Source organism: Mesoplodon densirostris, chromosome 3 (assembly GCF_025265405.1).
Source record: "Mesoplodon densirostris isolate mMesDen1 chromosome 3, mMesDen1 primary haplotype, whole genome shotgun sequence".
Lineage (NCBI taxonomy): Eukaryota > Metazoa > Chordata > Mammalia > Artiodactyla > Ziphiidae > Mesoplodon > Mesoplodon densirostris.
The window spans coordinates 81,583,419-81,606,906 of NC_082663.1; the positions used below are offsets into that span (position 1 = coordinate 81,583,419).

Consider the following 23,488-nt stretch of genomic DNA (forward strand, 5'->3'; position numbering starts at 1 on the left):
TTATCTATTTGTATGTGAACCAAGGAACATCTCCCTCCCTCATAGAGAATGTAATCAAGACATTCAAGAAACAGCAAGCAGTTCCCAGTTCTTTGTTATTCACTACCTAGCTCACCGTATTGTTTCTGCTTCCATCTATTTTCTGTGTCTTTTAAATGGACAAGTCGTATTCACATTATTTAGATGGTATTTTCCTTTGAATTTACTTCTCTTCTTTCCCCAAGTATCTCTCATAGGCACGATGCTTAACGCAGTCCTTTGTTCCCTAAACGTGATGTCTGTGAGGTATGTGCTTGGAGTGGGGATGTCTGTGTGCCTCCTCTCCCTTGTGAGCAGTGTGTGGATTTACAAAGAGACTGGACATCTGAGCCCCAGGAGAATATACTAACAGATCCTACAGAGGTAGAATGTATGCCATTGGCCTCGTTAAAATGATGTTCAAACCAGTTGAACAAACCAGTCCTGTCAACTAAAATGTATTAAAGTAGGTCCATCAAACTCTAGCCAGAAGAAAGCAACCAGGCAATGTTTTCTAACTGAGAGTTCTTCATGGGTAACAGTTCTAGGACCCATTTTTTATTTTAATAATGAAAACTCCAACTCCAGAAGAAGGGAAAAAAGTAAACATTCTGCTATCAGATTGGATAGAGATCAAACCACACACAAATTAACCAAGTATGAATTGTACCTACCTTAAATGACGTTTTAAAAACCAGGATTATCTCAATCAATAATGTAGCACTACCAAGGGAAATGATGCTATTTGATGGCATAAAGGACTTGCTTCCAGGGGCTTCTAACAAGAAGCAGTAAGGTAGGAGTCACTGAAGGGGAGGATGAGGGGGAGGATACATTCATTTTCTCCCAAGACCTTTGGATCTGCCAAATAACAATGCTATTTATACATTGCTGGCCATCACTGCAGTGAAGTCTGTGGGGAGCTATCGATTGGCTCACTCTAAGTACAAGGGAAAGATTGTGCGCCAGAGTCACCGCATGGATGTTCATCTTCCTTCTTGGGAAGGAAAAGGAAAGAGCGGTGAAATAACTTGGGATAGCACAGAATATAAGATTCTCAGTATCCTGTCAAGATGGGAATTTTGGTGATGGTTAAGAGGCTGGGAAAGAGGTGAAAGTTTAGGGATCTGGGAGGAAACGTGGCAACAGGACAGGAAGAGCTCACAAACCAGAATGACAAATATGGAGTGCATCCTGATTACATTTGCAGCCACAGGGCCATTATCACAGGTTCTTTGGTGCGTAAACATGTTTTATATACTCTTCCCTAGAGGAGGTGGCATAGCATAGCGGTCAGGATTATGGATGGTGGAGTCACACAGTTCTGAGTTCAAATCCACATACTCTACTAGGCGTGCAGCCTTAGATTTGACAAGCCATATAGAACTTCACACTTCAAACATTCATTATGAGAGTTAAATATGTTACCACATCTAAAGTGCTCAGCACAGCACCTAGTACAGACCTAGCCCTCAACATACGTTACATAAATATGTACCTAAGGTGGAGAATTGTTTGTTTACTTTTAGGAACTGGCAAACTCTTGAGCTATTTCTAGAACAAGGTTTGCATGTAGGCCCCTGTGAACATTCCAGAATTTAGGGCTGGGTCAGAGTTCTGCCAATCCCTGAGATTAGACACATCCACAAGGGTGATGAACTCTGTACCATGGCTCCTAGGGGAATGGGTAAGACCAAAAGCAAGAGCTGTGCATCCCAGGTGCCTCCTGTCTACCTCCTCACTGCAGACCCGTCCTCCCGCAAAATCTCAGTGTAGACTCTTTCAGGACTCTACTAAGAGAGTAATCCAGACGTGTGAGCAACCATTTGACCTGGACAGAAGCTCAGGGATTCAGGATGGCCTGGGGACCGGAAGAACTCTGAAGAAAAGCTGCTACCAGTGAAATAATTGCTAGAGATTTCTGGTCATGCGTTATATATCTCAGCCAGTAAGAGTCCCAGTGGAGAGAGTATCCAACTTTGGGAAAGGACACTGCCATGTTTTCATAGATTGGGTTGCATGTAGAAGGTTTGCTAGCAAGGCCTTCAGTACTCACATGTAAACTGAACTCTTACCCACAGATCTCTTCTAGTTGTTCAGACTAGGCCAATTTAACACATTCCTATCTTCTTAGAATTGTAGGAGAAAATGGAGAAAGGAAAGAGAAGAGATCTACCGTGGCAGCTAGCAGTCTTTGATTGAGCAAGTCCTTCTGCTCTCTGATGTTAGGATTTTTTTCAAATGTTAAGAAGTGAGAGGAGAGGAATCACTCAATAAAAAGGCCACACAGAAAAAAGTTAATGAAAAGAAAAGGTGTTGAAAAAGACTACAAAAATAATAGAAATAAGAAAGAGAAAATGGTGCTTCCCTGGTGGCGCAGTGGTTGAGAGTCTGCCTGCCGATGCAGGGGACACAGGTTCGTGCCCCAGTCCGGGAAGATCCCACATGCCGCGGATCGGCTGGGCCCGTGAGCCATGGCCACTGAGCCTGCGCATCCGGAGCCTGTGCTCCGCAGCGGGAGAGGCCACAGCAGTGAGAGGCCCGTGTACCACAAAAAAAAAAAAAAAAAAAAAAAAGAAAATGGAAAAAGTGACAAAGAAGTAAAGGGTGAAGGAGGGATGACTGAGAAAAGTTGTAGACAGCAAATAAAAACATGGAATAGAGATACAGAAATGCAGGCAGTGCTTGAAGTAGTTATGAAGAAGAGCAGTGACATAGAGGAATCAGATATCCTTGTGCAGTTAGGGTTTTCCAGAGAAACAGAGCCAACAGAATACATATATGAAGAGATTTGTTATAGGAACTGGCTTACATGGTTATGGAGGCCAAGAAGTCCCACCATCTGCTCTCTGCAAGCTGGAAACCCAGGAAAGCCTGAGTGTCATTCAGTCTGAGTCCAAAGGCCTAACAACCGGGGGCCACTGGTGTTAAGTCCCAGAGTCTGAAGGCCTGAGAACCAAGAGCTCCAGCATCCAAGGGCAGGAGAAGCTGGATGTCCCAGCTCAAGAAAAGAGAGAGAATTTGCCTACCTCTACCTTTTTGTTCCATTTGGGCCCCCCATTGGCTGATGACTGCCCACATTGCTGAGGATGGATCCCTTTACTCAGTCTCCTGAATCAAATGCTAATCTCTTCCAGATACACACTTACAGACACACCTAGAAGTAATGTTTTACCAGCTATCTGAGCATCCCTTAGCCCAATCAGATTGGCATATAAAATTAACCTTCACATCCTTCTGTTATATATTTGCTTTTACATTTTATTATATATCCCTCGGGCATTGGAGGGAGTAAGAAGGAATCAAGAGCCTGATTTCATCAACAAAATCTAATTCAAACTACCAAGCACAAAAGGGGAAAGGAGGGCCTTGTTGTAAGTTATAGAGCATCTTATGGACCTAGGGCAGGAATGGCGCCAGGCTCACAAGGAGGGAAACAGAGTCTGGAAAGTTGTGAGGGTCTCATCTCTGCTTCCGACTCTAAACGCCTTTTCTTTTCTCACACTGCAGGCTGATTCCTCTACTTCACAGGAACTCTTGGTAAAACTACAGAGTTGTGGTTCCATCTACCTACAGAGAGTTCGTATTCACTGGGGATCTCTTTGGCCCAGCTTAAGCCAGCCAGGTAAGCGAGCATAACACAGGATGGCAGCAGGCATCTCCACTACACTACAGGCCTCTGTGAAGTTTTGGCACTTGAAAGCTCTTAGTGCATTGATGGTGTGGCCCACTTTATTCAGGCCTCAAGAGGCCCACCATGACTGCCCCATCCACAATGATACCCCCTCCCTCATTCTCTACTCCCAAACCCTGCATGATTTATTTCTTCACTATTTTACAATATACTGTGTTTCATGTTTATGTGTTTATTATGTCTCCTCTGCTAGGATGTAAACTCCATAAGAGCAGAGATTTTTTTTTTTTTTTGTCCCTAGAGAAGACTGGCACTCACTATGTATTAATAGAGTATTTGTGGAAGGAAGGAAGGAAGGAAGGGAGGGAGGGAGGGAGGGAGGAAAGGGGGAAGATATGCTGAAATTCAACTTAGTGATCTCTCAAGAGTAGAGCTAGGACTGAAATTAGAAGAAACAAAGAACAGAGGAGTTGAGAATAAGCTGACAGATGTGATTATTATAATCAGGAAGACTTCAAGCTTATGGTAACCACTTTTTCTGACACTTACCTATTAGGAATATCGAGATGGAGGCTGTGTGAAAGGGGAGGAGCTGATTCTAGAACTGGACTAATCCTGCATCCAACAGAGATCTAATAGCTGTTGATCATTTATTATGTCTCAGACACAATGCAGGCACCTTGCAAACTCCATGAGATGTGAGAAGACTGAGGGGAGAGGTTGAGTTGTTAGACTGTGATCACCAAGCAGTGGGGGATGGAGCTTACATTAGCGTCCAGGCTCACTGGAACCGGAAAGCCCACACTTGCCAGTGAGATGATGCTCGAGCCCAATAATGTTTTACTGTTGCTGTATGGTTTACATTAAATTATAGTACTTGCTTGAAAGGAAATGGTAACAAAGTCTGGTTAAATAGCCTATTAAACAAACCTTCTTTTATGAATAGTAAATACTACAAATTACCATTTTAATTGCTAATAAGACATCTAAAATATTTGAGAATATTGTCATAAGAAAGTAAATAGTACATCTGTAATCTTACTTATCAAACACTTTGCTTAATTATTAATTAAACAATAATTAATTAATTAATTATTACAAAAAGGAAGTTTATCATCCTTGTTTGAATCAGTGGGGTCAAAAATTAAAGAATGTTTCATCTGTTTTATGTGTAAATACCTATATAAATACATATGCATGTGTATAACATTGATAAAACCTTAAATAAGTTTCAGCATTACTAATCACCTGACAAAAAGGTGCCCAAACTTGTCGACTCATCAGAACCACATTCTTTGGCAATCATGGGGTAGGATTATGAATTCAATTTATAAAATAACTCACTGACATTGAAGAGGAATCTTAATGAGTAGGAAAATTGGACTGAGTGTAGTATAAAAGGGAAGAGTTACTCATTTAACAAACACACACTGAGTATCTACTAAGTTCAAAACATTGTTGAATCCTAGAGATTCAAGTCCGAATAGTCATATTTCCTTACCTAGAGGAACTTGCAGTTTAGCAAAAAGGAATATTATGTTCAACCCTCAGTGCTCAACTTTGTTTGTATAATTCCATTTATATGAAATGTCTAGAACAGACAAATTTATAGAGACGGAAAGTAGGTTAGTGGTAGCCTAGGGCTGAGGGAATAGAAGAAAGGTGGGTGACAGCTAAAAAATATGGGCTTTCTTTTGGGAGTAGTGAAAATATTACAAAATTGATTGTGGTGATGGTTTCACAATGCTGTGAAGAGAATAAAAACTTTTCAATTGTATACTTTAAATGGGCGAGTTGTATTACATGTGAATAAGATTGTTAACAAAAAACCTACATAACCCAACATTTATTATCTCATATTTTTTGTGGACCAGGAGTCTAGGCATGGCTTAATTGGGTACTTTGCTTAGGATCTCACAAAGCTACAATGAAGGTGTTGGACAGGGCTGTGATCATATCACTCAGTGCTCAACTTTAAATGAAATGTTTTTAAAGGAGCTAATATGTATTTCATATATCAAGTGTAACTTATTTCTATAATATCAATCCACAATTTCAATAAAGTAAAGTACTTTCTCTCATGGTTCTACAGATTGGCTGGGCTCAGCTGGGTGGTTCTTCCCTGGGATCTCTCATGCAGTGGTGTTTAGCAGTCTTCAGGGATGCAGTGATCCGAAAGTTCAGTTGGCCTGGACATCCAAGATGGCCCGCTCAACTGGCTGACAGTCAGAGGTGACTGTTCACTGGGAGGTAAGCTGGGCTGGACACTAGAATACCTGCACGTGGCTTTCTATGTGACTTTGACTTGGGCTTTTCATACATAGCATGGCGGCTCTAAGAGGGAGCACATGGAGAGTAAGCATGATGCAAAAGCAGTTAAGATAAATCAAACACGTTTAAGGGCTACACCAGGAACTAGCACAGCGTCACTTCCATTGTATTTCATAAGTCAAAGCAGTCACAGGGCTTATCCAAACTTAGGAACATTGAGAAATAAACTCTATCTCTTGATGAGGGAGTATCAAGACCACATTGTAGAATAAGGTGGGATTAGAGTTATCATTAGATATCTTTGGAAAACATCATCTGCCACAGATAGAAAAGTCATTGTTTTGAGCAGTGTTGCATTTCAATTTTTTTTAAATTTTTTATTTGGCTGCACGACATGGCACGTGCGATCTTAGTTCCCTGACCAAGGATCGAACCTATGTCCTCTGCATTGGGAGTACAGAGTCTTAACCACTGGACCACCAGGGAAGTCCCAAATTATGTTAACCTAGCATTAAAACTTTCAAATGCAGTAAATCATCATCTGTCTGACAAGCAAGGTTGTTCCCATCTACACTTTCCTAAGGGAAAGAAGGAAATGCCACATTTGGGGAAAGAACTTCCCTCCAATGGTGAGACAAGTACTAGTGCAGGTCTAACATGCACACCCACACCCCAAGTAGCACAGAAACAAGTCTTTAATATCCAGGGCAAGATAATACATCCAGACAGTCTTCGGTGATAATAAATCTAAATGCTTATCTATGAGTGTCATGTCCTTTCAACTCTTCATCAATTCAAACAGAAATTAATCTATTGAAATCAACTATATGATACTGTTAAGTGTTTTAGACTGTATAAAAGCTTATAATCCAGAAACCATGTCTTTCTGGAATTTACAACTTATGCCAAAGGTCAGGAAAATATTGTCTCTTCTTCATGATTAGTCTCAGCAGTGGTTGATGTGTCCCTTATTTTTGAGTGTTATTGGTTTTTGGCTTTTTTCCCCCAAATAGCTACCAGAATAAGTTGCACAAAATTCAGAATTAATTTTGCGTAGGCTGCCTTTTAACCTGCATTAATTTAGATACATGTTCAAGCATCTCTTGTTTACCATCAGTAGAGATAAGATTGTGGTAAAAGTCTCAACATTTTCCCATAGTGCAGCATATAAAAGAGAAATATGAACAATTTTCACAATAACTGACATAAATTAATTTTTTTAAACTGTTAACTCTTCATGTTTGAATATGGTCATTAGATAGGCTTGGAAAACCCCAAAATGTTCTCCCAATGCTTAAAAATTTCTATGTCCCTGCATTTTTTAGTCTTCTTAAAAAGAAAATGTACCTAAGTGGGGACTTAGAAAATCTCAGATGGTTAATACACAGGTTCTGGCATGGCAGGAAGAGAGATAAAGGTATTAGAAAGTTGCAGTTTTTCCTGACAAGATCTTCCTTCTGTCTCACTTTTTGGTACGATGGAGAGCAAAGATTCAGTCCTTTCCTAGTTCCCATCCCCAGCATGAGCCTTGTCGCCATTTATCAGTAGGGACAGTCCTGATAGCCCCCAAGCTCTCTGATGAGGTTACAAAGAAAGTAGCAAGAGGCTGGTTCACTGGAGGGAACTTTTAATCGATTGTGAATGTGTGTTGTGTATGTAGGTCAATGAATTTCTGGAAGTGGGCTCAGGTAGCTCAACGAAGGTTACTTCCTTGGGCTACCTTTGACCTCAATTTAAGCAATTTATAGTTGGGACAATGTCATTTTAACATGACCTTGAAGTAAATTGAACAAGCCAATCCACAATGCAATGATCGGCCACTATGAAGCCCATTTTTTTACAGGAAAGAGATGCATTTAGATCTTTGGGAAGAACTGGATAGGGACCAAGGTGGTGGAAGTGTGGGAAGAAATTTCAGAAACAAAGATAAATGGTTTGTTTTTTAGAGGAATAAATGGGTCAGTGTTCCAAACACTCCATTTCATTAATCAAGTTGGCAACAGTATCAACAAACTCAGTTGCTAGCAAATGATTATCTGATTAAAATGGCAAGAAGAATATGTCCAAATAGGTAGAGAGTGTGGACTAAATTTTATAAGATTTAAAATACCCTTCATGCATTCTTTTCGACTGTATCAGTAGTACGTGGGGTACCATTTTATCAGAAAAAAATCTCAAGGATTTGCTTATTCTTTCCAGACTATGCATCCCTTGTTCTCTTGAGAATCTTACTCCATTCTCAAGTTTACTGAACTACACTGATCCACTTAAAAAACTAAACTGACCTCAGTTATCTTTGTTCATGCTGCTAAAATTGAATTCCTTAAGGTTATATTGTGTTATGTGGTCCATGCATTTTGTTGTACCATTCCCAAATATTTCTAGGTACCTAAAAATGTTTAGGGTAGGGCTTCCCTGGTGGTGCAGTGGTTGAGCGTCCGCCTGCCGATGCAGGGTACACGGGTTCGTGCCCCAGTCCGGGAAGATCCCACATGCCGCGGAGCAGCTGGGCCCGTGAGCTGTGGCCGCTGAGCCTGCTCATCCGGAGCCTGTGCTCCGCAATGGGAGAAGCCACAACAGTGAGAGGCCCGCGTACCACAAAAAAAAAAAAAAAAATGTTTAGGGTAGACAATAAAGTCACTAAATGAAAATTGGATGCAACTTGCCCAAATTTCAGAAAAGAAAGGAATGTTCTTTTCACTCCACCTATGGAATATGAAAATGACAGAAAGAGGCATTGACTAACCCCCAAACTCTTGCCCCAAGGGCAGGCCAACAATGTTGCAGATGGGTGCAGACGGGTATCTAGGACATTCAAGCTCCAAGCCCTGGGCCTTCAATGCCTCTGTCTCCTTCATTTGGATGATTCAGTGCTACAGCCTGGTTTTTCTGGTCCCCATTTACCTGCAATTCTTGCTTAACCAATCTATTATGTATAAGAAGGTGACTTTCCCACCAACACTTCTGCGATCTCTTTCTCATGAAATGCTTTGGAAGACAGCTCTCCCTTTGACACCTTACTGAGCATAATACTGTATCCCGTGTAGATTAATAATGTATTTGTCCCAAGATCAGTTATCTAGAAAACTCAGCTATCCAGAGCACAGCCAAGAGTAAATAGGAAGATAAAAAGTCATCTGAGGGCTTCCCTGGTGGCGCAGTGGTTGAGAGTCCGCCTGCCGATGCAGGGGCCACGGGTTCGTTCCCTGGTCCGGGAGGATCCCACATGCCACGGAGCGGCTGGGCCCATGAGCCATGGCCGCTGAGCCTGCGCGTCCGGGGCCTGTGCTCCGCAATGGGAGAGGCCACAACAGTGAGAGACCCGCGTAGAGCACACACACACACAAAAAAGTCATCTGAGCCACTAAAGGAAACTTACAGAATATGTACACAAAATCTTGCTCATTTTACTCAGAGAAGAATCTCAAGCCATCGCTCAGGGCTTATTTACTTCTATTTTACATGCAATTCGTACATGATAATCAACCAACTTCTTATTCAGCATCACAAGAAAACCAACAAATATGCAGAAGGAAGAAAGAAGGCCGGTAGAAGCAGGCACACTAGCAATAACCAAAGTAAACCTGACAACTGCTTTGGATGAAAAAGCGAGAACTTCAAAATGTACATCAGAATAAAAGATACATCATTCTAAATCAGTGAGTGGGAGTATCTCAACATCCCCTGAGGCCAACACTGATGTTCAGTACAGTGGAACTGAGTCATCAAGAAAAGGTTAAATTATATTTTGAATTCCAGTAAGAAGGCAGAATGTGTATTGCCCATTACATAAAGTTTTTCAATAAAAATGGCTGAAATAAAGGATTTCAATTCATTCATTTATTAAATAGACATCGAGTGCTTACTATGTGCTGAGCTCGACTTCCATCCCCTGCCTTTTGTTTTTAATTTTAGATAACTGAGGCCTGGAAGATAAGCTATCTGCTCATTCCTAACAATTTTCTCAAAATTGTTGAGACTAAGCCAGGCCATAAAGATAGCGCATCACTGCCCCAGTGCTCTCCCTTCTGATTGCTGTCAGTGGATTGCTTGATGTGTCTGAATGGAGTGATGAGACACAGCTCAGTAAAACCCATTGCTTTAGTAACTGTGAGAAACTTAGTGAAAATAATAGATATTAGGACCTGGGGATGCAGTCTCTCTGTTCTTAATATAAGGAATAAGGCTATCTCTTGTTAAGTTATGGGCTCTACGAGTCAGATAACTGACTGCCTTTGCCTTGGTACCAGAAAGCGCAAGCTAAGACTGTGACCCACTTCTCACTATTGAAGGGATTTCATAGGTGTTATTTTGTGCACTACGTTTTGTTTCCATACCTTTTGTTTTCCATTTGCCTCGTCCTTTTCACTTATTTTGAATGTATATCTTTTTGCTCTATAGTTTTTTTATTTATTAAAAACTTGTATGGAAGTTGTCATGCGCTAGATACTGTTCTAAGCCCTTTACAAATATTAACTCATTTATTTCTCATAATTATGCTATGTGATATCCACTTATAGATCATTAAAAACTGACACTGAGAGATTCATTATCATATGTATCTTTTAATCTACACAAAGTCTTTTTGGAAAATAAGAAAATATATTGCAATCCATAAACAATTAGCTAATAAAATTAACTGGAAAATTTACTTAAATGTATCCTTATTTCCCAGCAGTGTCAAATATACCAGAGGTGTATGATATAGATAGAGGTGTATGCTTACATTCAAGTGATTTTAAAGTGTTTATTGTATTCTTGAGATCCTTAAGACACACCGTGATCTAATCAGGCAGCTAACAACTAATCAGAGACACCTGGGTGGGGAATCCCTGCAGTGATCTGATGCTCCCTGGCACACTTCCTCCTGGCCTTCTGAGGGATGTGTTTCCCACCTCTTTATTTAGCAGGCTATAGTACATGTAAGCCCTAGTGAATGGCCTTGGTCGTTCATCTTATCTTACGTTAATAGTGCTGTTAGCTGCCTGAGAATAAGTAACCCAAGTCTCCAAAAATCCTGAGAGCGGTGGAACAGATTTTCCATGATTGTTTCAAGGATTCTTTTGGAGGTTTTTAGTGCAGCAGGCTGTAAATTGTTTCTTAAATTATTGAAAATCGCGGACATCTGGGTTGATTAGCTGAGTAAACGTGAATGAGTTCTTTACTCCCAAGTGCAGTGCTCCTCTCCTCCTGGGTTGATATTACACCCTTGCGTCTGGCTCTGGACAATTCAGAGGCTGAAAGAGGCATTATCATCTCAGACAAGACTAATCTCATTACCAGGTACAAAATGGCAAAAAAAAACCCAAAAAAACAAAACCTTTTTGCCTGTTATCCACTTTAAAATCAGCCCAAAAATGAGAACAGAAAAGAAACAGAAACTCAGTTTTTGATGATACTAAAATAAATCCATATTTCCTAAACCCGGTGTAAGTCAGAAGTGAATAGGGGAACGGTCACGCATCTACCAGAGTGAAGAAACACCCAATGCAGATAAAGGTAAAGGTAGATACCAGTGGGAAGCAAGTCAGTTTGCCCGGCAGCTCTTCTGGAAGGCTCAGGAATGGGAGAAACCATGTACCAAGAAAGGCCTGGGTGATTCCAAGTTGTTCCTCTGAGCCAGTTTTTGAGTGGAGACCTGGGGTCTTATTGGTTCATATGTAATTATCTGAGTTCATTATCTTCAGATTGTTAAAGTTCTACTTCTCTGAAACACAGTACAGCTGTTAGCATATATTTTATAAATTTGAAATGTAATATTAATCATAATTTTTGCTGAAATCTCATTATGTTTTAATGATTTCTAAACTTTTAGAGGCTGTACATGTGCTATTTGGACTATTTGATCAAGAAACTCTTACTTGATATTCAACTAAACTGAAATATTATCTCAATGCTCATGGTGTTTTCAAGTCAATTAAGTATCATCACTTAAATCTGTTAAACTTTCATTTTTCATTGCTATCATTCTAATTCAAAGGAAGTATATCCATAGCTTAAAAATAGTTCTTTAAAGATTAAAAGGAGTGATGAAAATGGTAGTATAAAAACTGCAACTAAGAATAAAAGTGGAAATATAGATAGGGAACAGAACTCCAGGGTGACTATAGAATGTGAATCTTCATAAGCTAGAGCAAGGAAAATTAAACTTGTAATGATTTTGCACAAGCAGCCAATAAAGAAAAGTGTGATTAAGTATGATGATGAATATAAGATAAATGAACTTTATTGGAAAATTGATCCACTGCCACCAGTCCCAGTGCATTATCTGTTAAAACACTTGTCTGTAGTGACATATAGCCCTAGGGGATTCCTTGCATAGTGACTAGTCTTGTAAAATCAATCACAGTTTTACAAAACTATGCAAAATAATGCTGTTCATTACATAACTGCTGAAATTTTTTTGAAGGCAGGTAAATGACCAATATCACAGACTGATATTTATTCATATTTATATACCTCCTACCCTTTATTGCTGTAAAGACTAAAACCAAAAAAGATCAATACTGTATGCTTTATTAGAGAGAAAGCAGAATAATTCGGAAGAAAAACATGTCCAAACAGCATGATTACCAGCTATCTATAACTATATAACACCATAACAATTAAAACAGTGTGAAACTACCTCAGAATGAGAAAAATAAGCTAGGAAAACAGAATAGAGGTCAGAAGTTGACCTGAGCATAAATAGGAACTTGATATATAATGGAATTGATCATTCAAATCAGTGAGAAAAGAATGAAGTATTTAATAAAGTGTGCTTGAACTGTTGCTTATTCACATGCAAAAACTGGCATTGTATCCTTACCTCACTCTAGATGAAAATAAATTCCAGATGATTTAAAGACATAAATGTTAAAAGAAAAACCTTTTTAAATTTGAGAAGAAAATATAGATTGATTGATTGATTCATGACCTTAAATTAAGTAAGAATTTCTTAAACCATACTAAAAGCACAAGAAGCAAACTACATGAAAAAAAGATTGATACATCTGCAATATTTAACTTTGACATAAAATTTTAGGACATATTATTTTGTTATGTGAACAAAAATATTAAAAAGTGAATCATTGTCAACTTGGGAGAGGCATGAAGGGAAAGAGTCTGAGAAGGTATCCAGGAGATTTCAATTATATCTATAATTTATCTCTCAACAATATGTATAACAAGCATATATGGCAAAATGCTATGGTCTGACAAAGTTGACTTACTGGTGTGGGTTGTATTGTTTTCTATAACTTCTCTATTTTATGCTTAAAATAGTTTATAGTAAAAACAAATTAAAGAATGCTTAAGAGGCATGCTGATAGAATGTGAGGTCCATCATACATAAAACACAGGTTCCAGAAGGGTATGTTATAGCGAATGGAAGAGTGGTATATTCAAAGAGATAATGGCTGAATATTTTCTAAAATTGATGAAAGACATGAATGAAGACATGAATATACACACACCCTCTCATGAATTCTTATGAATACACACTTTTTTAAAAGAGAAATTGAGTTTGAGCTGAAATCTTTTTGGCTACAATTTGTACCAAGAGAATAAAAGTGTCTGGGATGGGACATAACAAATGTATTATGAAACTTGAATACCAACAATTAAATATTCTTATGTGCCTGCCAATGAACAAATCGCTACTGGTAAAATTCCTTATTCAAATGACACTGTTAGTTGTTATATAATATGAATGGCACATAATGTGGATGAGCAATCATTTTCTTCTGGGTGCTAGTAGATCGTTTACTTCATTGTTAATCACCAGTGGTCAAAGTATGGTTCAGATTTTGGCATCTATGCGATACTTATAAGGTAGAAGTATTTGATGATTTACTGTTTATTTGCTTTTTACTGAAAACCCAGGCTACGTAAGAACAGACTTTTCATTTTGTTAACTGGTTTCTTTTTGAGCCATGATATGGGCCAGGGGTTAGAAAACTATAGCCCACAGGCCAAGTCTGACTCACCACCTATTAGCCTACCAGCTAGCAGTAGCTTTTATATTTTTAAATGGGAAAAAAAATTTAAGAGTAAATTTCCTGATATGTGAAAATTATGTGAAATTAAAATTTCAGTGTTCATAAATACAGTTTTTTTTTTAACACAAGCACTTTCATCTCTATATTGTTTATGCTACTTTGATGCTACATTTAGGCCTGCAAAACCTAAAATATTAACTCTCTGGACATTTACAGAGGGTTTGCTGACCCTCTGATATAGAGTATAAATGTAGCTCAAAACACTCCAGCTGACATGCAGGAAGGAAGAGACGTAAATTGCAAATAATTTATACATTAATGCAAATTTACACACTGCTTTATTTACAGAGAGCAGTTATGTAGAATATATGACATTCAATCATGATTTGCCACTAAATGAAGTTGTGAAAATTATTAATATAATTAAATTGTTGTGATGACTACAGCTGCTTTTCGTCATGTTATGTGAAGAAATAATAAGTCAATGATTCTGCTTTTACGTATCACAGTAAACTGGCTTTTGAAGGGAAAGTTGCTCTCATGAGTTTGTAAAAGGAGAGATGAAATAAGACACTTCATCATGACAATGAAAATGCCAGTGAAGACAGTATTTTTACCTTCATGTTGTGCTATTATTCTAGTGATTAGCCAGAATCTAATAATTCAAGACCAAAATTCCACAAGGCTTAAGGTTGAAAATAAGAATTTGAATGAAAATAATGTTGAAGATAAATTATCCTAAGAAGACAAAATTTGGGTTCAAATCACTGCATTGCTGAGTTTGACTGTTTACAAGCACTTGATTTTTTTTCATCCTTCAGAGAATGAAATCAATGATATATTACAGTACAAACCTTGTCTCTACTTAAATGCTAAAACAGAGCATGAAGAAATGTTCCACAGCTAAATGAAACCTATAAGTTCAACTTTATATGTTGAAGCAATCAACTTTATAGGTTTTTATTGTTGCTAGTGTTGTTTTCAGTGTAATAACTCATCTACACAGTGTCCAGCAAAGTGATGAAAGTTATTTTCAGTGAGCAATCTAACTTCAATGTTATGTACAATACAAACATGGAAAACCGATTATCAAAACATTTCTCCCATTCTTTTTTTTTTTTTTTTTTTTTGCGGTACGCGGGCCTCTCTGTTGTGGCCTCTCCCGTTGCGGAGCACAGGCTCCGGACGCACAGGCTCAGCGGCCATGGCTCACGGGCCCAGCCCCTCCGCGGCATGTGGGATCTTCCCGGACCGGGGCACAAACCCGTGTCCCCTGCACCGGCAGGCGGACTCCCAACCACTGCGCCACCAGGGAAGCCCTCTCCCATTCTTAATGATACACAAATGTGATTTTCTACTCCAGTTAAAATAGAGATCAAAATAAGAAATACCCCAGATGTGGAACCTCATTGTGCTACCTTCATGAAGACTGCAGACACTGTCATTCTTCTCCATGGTTTGAAACAAAGATCATTCATGTTTTAAGTATTGTTCCCCTTTTGTAAGTTGTGATGAATTCTTGTTTTTTTGATCTGCCTAAAAATTAGTGGCTAAACTTTGGCTATAAAGTGATCTGCAGCCACTGTTAGTTTACATAAAATGTTCAAAATGTAATAAGTATCTTTTTTTTTTAAGAAGTAAATGGTGAAAATGCCACAAAGAAAATAGGAAATAAAGTGGGAATTGAAGGACAAGTAAGACTTTGCTAATAGATATATTTCAGGACTCAGAAATGTACATGCAAAGGTACAGAAGCGTGAAAAGTGAGGTAAGCTTGGGGGTGGTGAGTAGACCAGTGCCTGAGACTGAAGAATTAGTATATAGGAGATTGAAAACAACTGCAAAGGTTATTCAAAGGGCAATTCTTTGTTTCCTCATTGATGACTTATAAAACTTCCATTTACTTTGTTTTTGAAACTTTTGAGCTCTTTTTTTTTCCAAAGCTTTTTCAAAGGTGGAAGCTTATATGATCTTAAAGAATTTGCAGATCAGATTGTGAGTGTCTGCCACAATGAATGATTCAAGAAGGAGGAGAAGAATATGTTACAATATGGACAAGGATTGGAAAGCAACATATTCTCCTAAACCATTGGTTTGAAAAAAGAAAAAATGATTTCCAACCTAGATTTTTAAAGCCTTCTCTATTATCAATTAAGTTGCAGATTTGAAAAAAAAAAAGATATTTTTAGAAATACACTTTCAAAAACCTAATTCCTATTCATGCTTTCTCAGAATGCTACTGCAGAATATGTTCCACCAGAATAAGGGGATAAACCCAGGAGAAACTAGGGGATCCAAGAACCAGGAGATCCACTGCAGGAAGGAAGCCGACAGAACTCCTAAATGAGGCCATGGTCATGCAGCAGGCTAGAGGCAGCCCCATCCCAAATAGAAAAGGTCAGAAGACTTTGGAAGAGACTTCTTCAAGAAGATGAAATTGAAACCTAACATGCCTGAACATATTAACTGAGGACATAAAATTTAGTTCAGGGGGAGTTTGGAACTGAGTTGAGTACATAGAAAACTATTAAAAATTCCAAGGAAAATGAAATGTTGTGCATGCAAGACAGAGTAATCACAGTGCACTGAGTATGTGGCTCAGGTGCAGATAGTGTTTAATATGACCCTCATAATGTGGAAACTGAAAGTGTTTCCTGCTGAAGTTGCATCTACACAGGAAAGACTGGAGCACGGGAACTCTACGGGGTGCAGATGGAGGTAAAATTGAACTGAATCCTCATCTTTCATAATGGAAAGTTATAATAGTTAATGCCTAAAACTGTAAGACAGAAAAGCAGCAATACCCACATTTTATCTTGGTATATGTCGGTTACAATCATAAGATGCGGCAAGAGAGTTAAAAAGGGAGGTAAACAATGCTGTGGTGAGGTGATTAAGACCCAGGACTGTTCTTTTTCATAAAAGCTTTGTGGAGGTATCTCTATCTTTATATCATGAGTATTTTTAATTTCAATAAAAAGTATATTTCAAACAGTTAAAATGCAGAATACAAAAGCATATCTATGATGATAGGAACAAGAATTAGAAGAAGGTATAGACTAATAAACACTTTGATTTGGAGAAAGAAATTTCTTCATTGGACCTTAAAATAATATGTTTACTTAGATTAAAATCAGATTTTGGGGCATGCATACTTCTCCGTTTTCATCTCATGTTCTCAACTCAATTGATTTCAAAGGTTTGGAAGTGAGAGAAGTTCTGTGTTTTCATTTTGTTTTAAGTTAGTTAGGACAATAATCTTCCAACTGATGCACGTGAAGACTTTCTAAGGCATATGTGCATGTGAGTTCCAGATCCTCTTGTTTCATAGGTAGTATTTCTTAGAACTGTTCTGCCTGAAGCCATCCCTGAAGTTGAAGATCATGCTGGTTTTCCTTGCCTGCTCCCTCTTCATAATCAGCCTTCTCCCAATTAACACCTGAAATGCATATCCCTCAACCATCCCTAGTCTTACCATGGAACAATGCTCTGATTTGAAAAACCTCTGGAGCTTCAAGCCAGGGGACAATTCAAAATATTGCTTAAGCAAGTGAATGACTCTAATGAATGGGTAACAATCATTATGCAAATCAAATAGTTTTCAATTATTTCTTAGCACAAAATAGGAAGATCTAATCCAGTCATCAACTATAAGATCATTAAAACATTTCTGATGATCAATCACTATGTGACTTTCAGCATGTAACCTGGGAGGGGTTCAGATAACTTTGTGACATTGCCTGAACAAAACTCCTTCCATTTCCATCTACTTATTGATATGATCGAGTTTGTCAGCATAATAAAAATAAAATTGATGCTGAATCCTGTCTTATTCTAAAATAAATATATCCTCATCCACCTCATTAATATCTACATTTAAAATACAATTTTACTTTTTAGGTTTAATAATTCTATATCAATGTTTATAATACATGTATGCTGTTGTGATTAATTGTATATTAGTAATAACTGTAATAATTATGGTCACTTGAAGTTTTTAAAAACTATATTTCGATTTATGTATGTATTTTTGTTGCTGGAAAGTATGAGAGGGTGATCCAAAAAACCCTACAAGTATATGTGATGTAATGAAAGTGGAATTTATATACAAGTTAAGAAGAAAATAGAAAAATGCAAATTTTCCAATTGCTTAAGAAAGCTTTTTCCATGTATATTTTTTAGGGGTTAAAAAACAAGAGATTGTTTAATTAATAAAGTACAAGAATGAGGCCAGGTAGGGCAGGGGTAGCGGGGAACCACCTGGGGGCCTCCCTCCACTACATCCACCATTTTATTTTTGAATGGATGCTGATGGGTATCAAGTTGCCATGGTATTTACTTTCCTTTGGATGGGTGGAAAAGATGATATAAATTTTATTTTAAAATATAAATATTTCAAAATATACCAGAAATGATATCCTTTATTATAACATACAAAAATTATGTCCTTATTTTGAAATTTTTTAGATATGACTTAAACTTTTTGGAGGGATTCATAATTTTAAAAATTATTTTTAAGAATCTCAGAGCAAAAATTTTGCAGAACACCTGCCTTTTCTATGGTTCCTTTTAATGGGTGGATTCATACTGCCCTCTGGTGGTTATAGAGGTTGGAACACATGAAGTACAGATTTGGACCTGTGGCATTTGGGAAACAGAATTCCATTTCCTTTTTGCTGCATTGAAAAAATAGCAATTTGTTGTAGAGATGACTATATTTCACACATAATCAAAGTTTTTATGAAATGTGGATATAGTGACAGGATTTTGAAATTTAGGATTTGACATCCAATGGATCAAAAAAATCAGCTTGTCCACCTTTAATAACTGTAATTTGGCATTGATCAAGCAAGCAGATTTTTGCTTTCAAGAGATATCCAGACAGTACTCAAGAGTCCTCAGACAAGGGGACTTCCCTGGTGACACAGTGGTTAAGAATCCGTCTGCCAATGCAGGGGACACGGGTTCGAGCCCTGGTCCAGGAAGTTTCCCACATGCCACGGAGCAGCTAAGCCCGTGTGCCACAGCTACTGAGCCTGAGCTCTAGAGCCCGCGAGCCACAACTACTGAAGCCCGCGCGCCTAGAGCCCGTGCTCCGCAACAACAGAAGCCACCGCAAAGGGTAGCCCGTGCACCGCAACGAAGAGTAGCCCCCGCTCGCCGCAACTAGAGAAAGCCCGCGCACAGCAATAAAGACCCAACGCAGCCAAAAATAAATAAATAAAATTATTTTTTAAAAAAGAGTCTCCAGACATAATAGAGACATTCCATCAGCTGAATGTAAAATCGGGCGTTTAGGTTCGGGTTTTTCTCCATGCAATTGTGGAGCTTTACCTTCGTTTAACTCTCCCTATAGCATCCTCCCTCCTTGCCCTTCTCTGCCCCCTGGGGCTCCATGCCTTGAGGCTGTCAGTAACTGGGATGAACATAATGGAGAAAGTGTGGCATAGTGGAAAGTGTGGGGCATAATGAAATTTGAAAGAACTATATCTGAATTTTATCCCCAGCCATCACTAGCTGTGATCTTGGGAGAATTAACTTCTCTTGATCAGTTTCCACAACAGGAAAACAGTTAAACTACCGGCCTCGTAGGTGCCATGGAAAACTAAAAACCACATAGGTAAGGTGCTCAATAAGAGCAACCAACTTTACTTATTCCTATTTTATACATTTGAAAGACAAGCAGGTTTGACCATTTGGGGGATAAGAAATAGAGTCACAGGGAGTCACTTGTTGGGGTATCTTGGTCATTTTTATTTAGTTAGTTACAGCAGTGCCATTATATGTATCTTGCTTAAATATTTCTTTCCCCTTAAGAGAAATAATTCACCATTTTCATCTTTATTAAACTTCCTCTCCCTTCTCCATTTCTCAGATGATTGAACTTGGTTTATAGTGAGAAAATAGATACAGCCTCTAAAATTACCAGCCTGTGAGCAATCACACCCATGTGCCACTCACAGTTCTTTTACTATGGACAGTAACTCCTTCCCCTGTACTCTGAAACTCTCTCTTCATAACTCCCACCTTTATAAAGGCTTGATCCTTGCAATTATCCCCTCTCCTCTGCATCATGTTTTTTTCTTTCTACTGGGTCATTTCCACAAATGAAAAATATCCTCAAGTATCTCCTTCTCTTTCAAACAACCTCCACCCCTAAAAAATCTTCCTCGATTCCACATAACCTTGTAGTTGATGACCTATTTCTCTGTTCCCCTTCACCACTGAACTTCTTGAAAATGTCTGTGCATCACAGTTTCTATTTCCTCACCTCACACGCTTTCTTCAATCTACTTCACTTGCAATAATATCCTTCCATTTGGCTGAGACTTGTCAAGGTCAGAAATTTAATTCTGTTACCAAATCCATTAAAAAAAAAAAACCTCTCTGTTCTTATCTTAAGTGACTCAACAACTTTTGACAGTTGACCACATGAATGAGAAAAAATATGGTATGTGAAAATGGCACCGTAGGGATGACCTTGTGGTAAAGAATATAAACTCAGTCAAAGTAACTTAAATAGAAAAGAATTTGTTTGGAAAAAATCTAATATTATCTCACACAGTAAGAGGAGGAAGTACAGCCAAGCCCCATAAGATAATTCACTGGGCTGCTCTGAATGTGCATGGTCTCTTGTTTTTGCTTCTCTCTGCATGTCTGCTTCGTGCTGATGCTCCTTTAAAGATGACCACTATATACACCTTTCTAGGTCAAGGGATCAACAAAGACCCACAAGAGTCCCTAAGTCCCTCATAATAAATTCCCATGAGAGAAACTTGATTAGTCCTGCTTAAAACTTGCATCTTTTCCCAATTAGCCATGGCCAAGGAGTGGCAGGGTCATGGTGATGGTTAATTTTATGCATCAACTTTGCTAGGCTACAGTACACAGTTGTTTGCTCAAACACCAGTCTAGATGTTGCTGTGAAGGTATTTTTTAGATGTGATTAACATTTAAATCAGTAGCCTTTCAGTAAAGCCCATGACCCTCCCCCCCCACCCCCATTATGTGGGTGGGCTCATTCAATCTGCTGTAGGCCTTAAGAGCAAAGACTGAGGTTTTGAAAAAAAAAAAAGAAGAAGGGCTTTTGCCTCCAGACTCTGCAACCTAGAAACCCTGACTCACTTTCCAGGCTGTGGGCTTGCCATAAGAATTTTAGACTCACCATGCCCTGCAGTCACATGAGCCAATGCCTTAAACTAAATCGATCTATCCTGTTTCTCTGGAAAACCCTGACTAACATAGTCACAAAGAACAAGCTTGGCCATAAGCGTCTCCCCTATGGCTGGCGAGCAGGTTTAGAGCTCAAGATATGGGCAGAAGTAACCCAGATGTATTATATTTAGGATTACCAGAGAATCTCAAACTTATAACCAGTTTTGCATGCTCAAGTAGAGATTGGCCAACACTAATATTAAAATATTAGCATGTGTTCATTACTATTTATTGTGTCATCAGTTCAAATAAATACAATTAATATTATTAGTTACATAATTTAATTTCAATCTCTTCTATCATTATTGACATAGCTAGAATTAAAGTAGGAAAGATTCTTTGGAACCCTCTGCATTCTTGGAGTAAGAGAAGAGGTGACTGTTTCAAAAGATATCCTATATATAAGAAAGGTTCATTGTAATGGAGCAAAGAGATGAGAAGCACAAGGAAAAGAGTAGGAAGGAATCTGACCTCACTTTCTGACAGCAACTAGTCACTAGTAAACCTCTTCTCTTGCTCCCTTCTTTCCAGGGTAGCAAAAGACTATCTTGAATTCCATTCTAAATATAAAATACTTATCCAGATGCTAAAATGACTGAAGAAATACAGATGAGGCGGTGTTTTGTTTATGTCCGTGTGTCTTATTTTCACGTCATTTATAGTTAGAGTAGATCCATAATTTAACTAGAATTCTACTCACTAGAAAATAAGTTATGCAGGAACTGAGGTGTGGAGAAACGGTGTGAGGAAGGCAAATGTGATGCTAAATTAAAAGCTCGGGGTGCTAGAAGACACCCGTTATGACCCTCCCAAGTCAGCTCCCTACAAGGGGTCTTTCTGCCCAGTGTTGCTCCCGTCAACAGAACGAGATGCAGTTCAGTTCAGAAGTAAAGGAAAGCTTTCTGCTTTGGTCAGAGAACAAGCAAGCTCTCTAGCACACGTGGTCTCCAAAGCCCGTGGGCGGGGCTGCTCTGTAGGGCTCTGGTCCACAGCAGAAGGGGCACAGCTGTGAAGGATCTGCTTCACTGTGGTCTCCTCAGCGGGGAGGGGCGGAGTTCTCGAGGGCTGGGGGCAGCTGAGCTGCTCTGGCTCCTGGTGGCAGAGGCCTGTGCCCGCGCTCCGCTGAGCTGAGGTGTCAGGCGCAGCCATTTCGCGCTAGGAGCTCCAGTCTGCAGCTCCGGGTAGGAGGCTCTGCACGCGCCATCCTTTGAGCAAGTGAAATTATATGACGCACGAAGGAAAAAAAAAGGTTAGACTTTATTTTATTACCCAGATTCCATGTTTATTTCCTGGGAATTGTTAACACGCTTTGCCAGTGACAAGTCCGTCCTCTGTCTTTCGTCCTGGTCTTCGTTCTTGAGGGGTGCTGCGGGGCGCAGCTGCATCTTCTGAAACTGCTTCCTGCTGAGTCTGTGTGTTGTCATAACCTTGGGTGGAGGAGAAGAGCTTCTCCCCAGTGCCTTTAGATGCGTTTGATGGTCACCAGGCCTTAGCCCTGACTGTTCGCGTTCCTGAGTGACCAGGATTTGGAGTTTTATAGATTCTGTTACTGAACCAAACTTGGGTCTACCGCTCGCCCTTGTGCAGTAAAGCTAAATTACCCACCTCGGGTTGTGGTGAAGAAAAGCGCAGTGTTTATTGCAAGGCCAAGCAAGTACTGGTGGCTAATGGTAAAGAGACCTGAACTCCCTGATGGCTTTCAGGTGTCCCTGGTTTTTAAAGACAGGGTGAGGGAGAAGGTTGCACGGTGCACGATCAGCTCATAGATGTTCTTCTGATTGGTTGGTGGTGAGGTAACAGGGTGGTATTTTGGGAATCAACATCATCAACCTGCTGGTTCCAACCGGTCTGGGGTCTACGTGCTTGTGGGCAGTATGCAGTTAACATCTTCCACCTGATCGGGCTTTTAGTGTCTGTGAAACGGCTCAAGGAATTGTCTCAGAATGTTACCTATGGCCCTTGAGGAGGAACTAAGGGTCCTTGACTTTGTTTAATGGCTAAAGTATTATTATTTTGTCTTGCTTGATTCTTTTCCTTTGTTTCTGTATTTTCTCACTTCTCTGATTGAATTTATTCTTTGGAACTCCGGGAAGGCCTAGGAGGCTAAAGATTTTCTACAAACAAGAGGCAGGTGGAGGACATGGGGCAGAGGGGGCGTCTGTCCCAGAAAGGCCCCATAGGCTTCTGCTCCCTTTTATAAAACTTTTGAACATGAAGGACACCAGACAATTTAGGATGCATGGCCCAAGTATTAGCAAGGGAATCATGGTCATTAGGGGCCCAGGAAAAGTAAAAACCAAATGATGCCAGGGAGGACTCGTTTTACGTTGCTCCACATTTGTTTGGTCAAATTCGGCTGACTGGTTTCTGC

At 39.2% G+C, this 23,488-nt stretch overlaps 1 long non-coding RNA gene across 1 annotated transcript; it reads left to right on the forward strand.

Moving 5' to 3' along the window:
- Nucleotides 1–3,580: 3,580 nt before the first annotated feature.
- LOC132486109 (uncharacterized) lies at nt 3,581–16,169 on the forward strand. Its single transcript, XR_009531441.1, has 3 exons — nt 3,581–3,643; nt 5,745–5,902; nt 16,135–16,169. It is a non-coding gene; the product is annotated as an uncharacterized LOC132486109 (long non-coding RNA).
- The last annotated feature ends 7,319 nt before the right edge of the window (nt 16,170–23,488 follow it).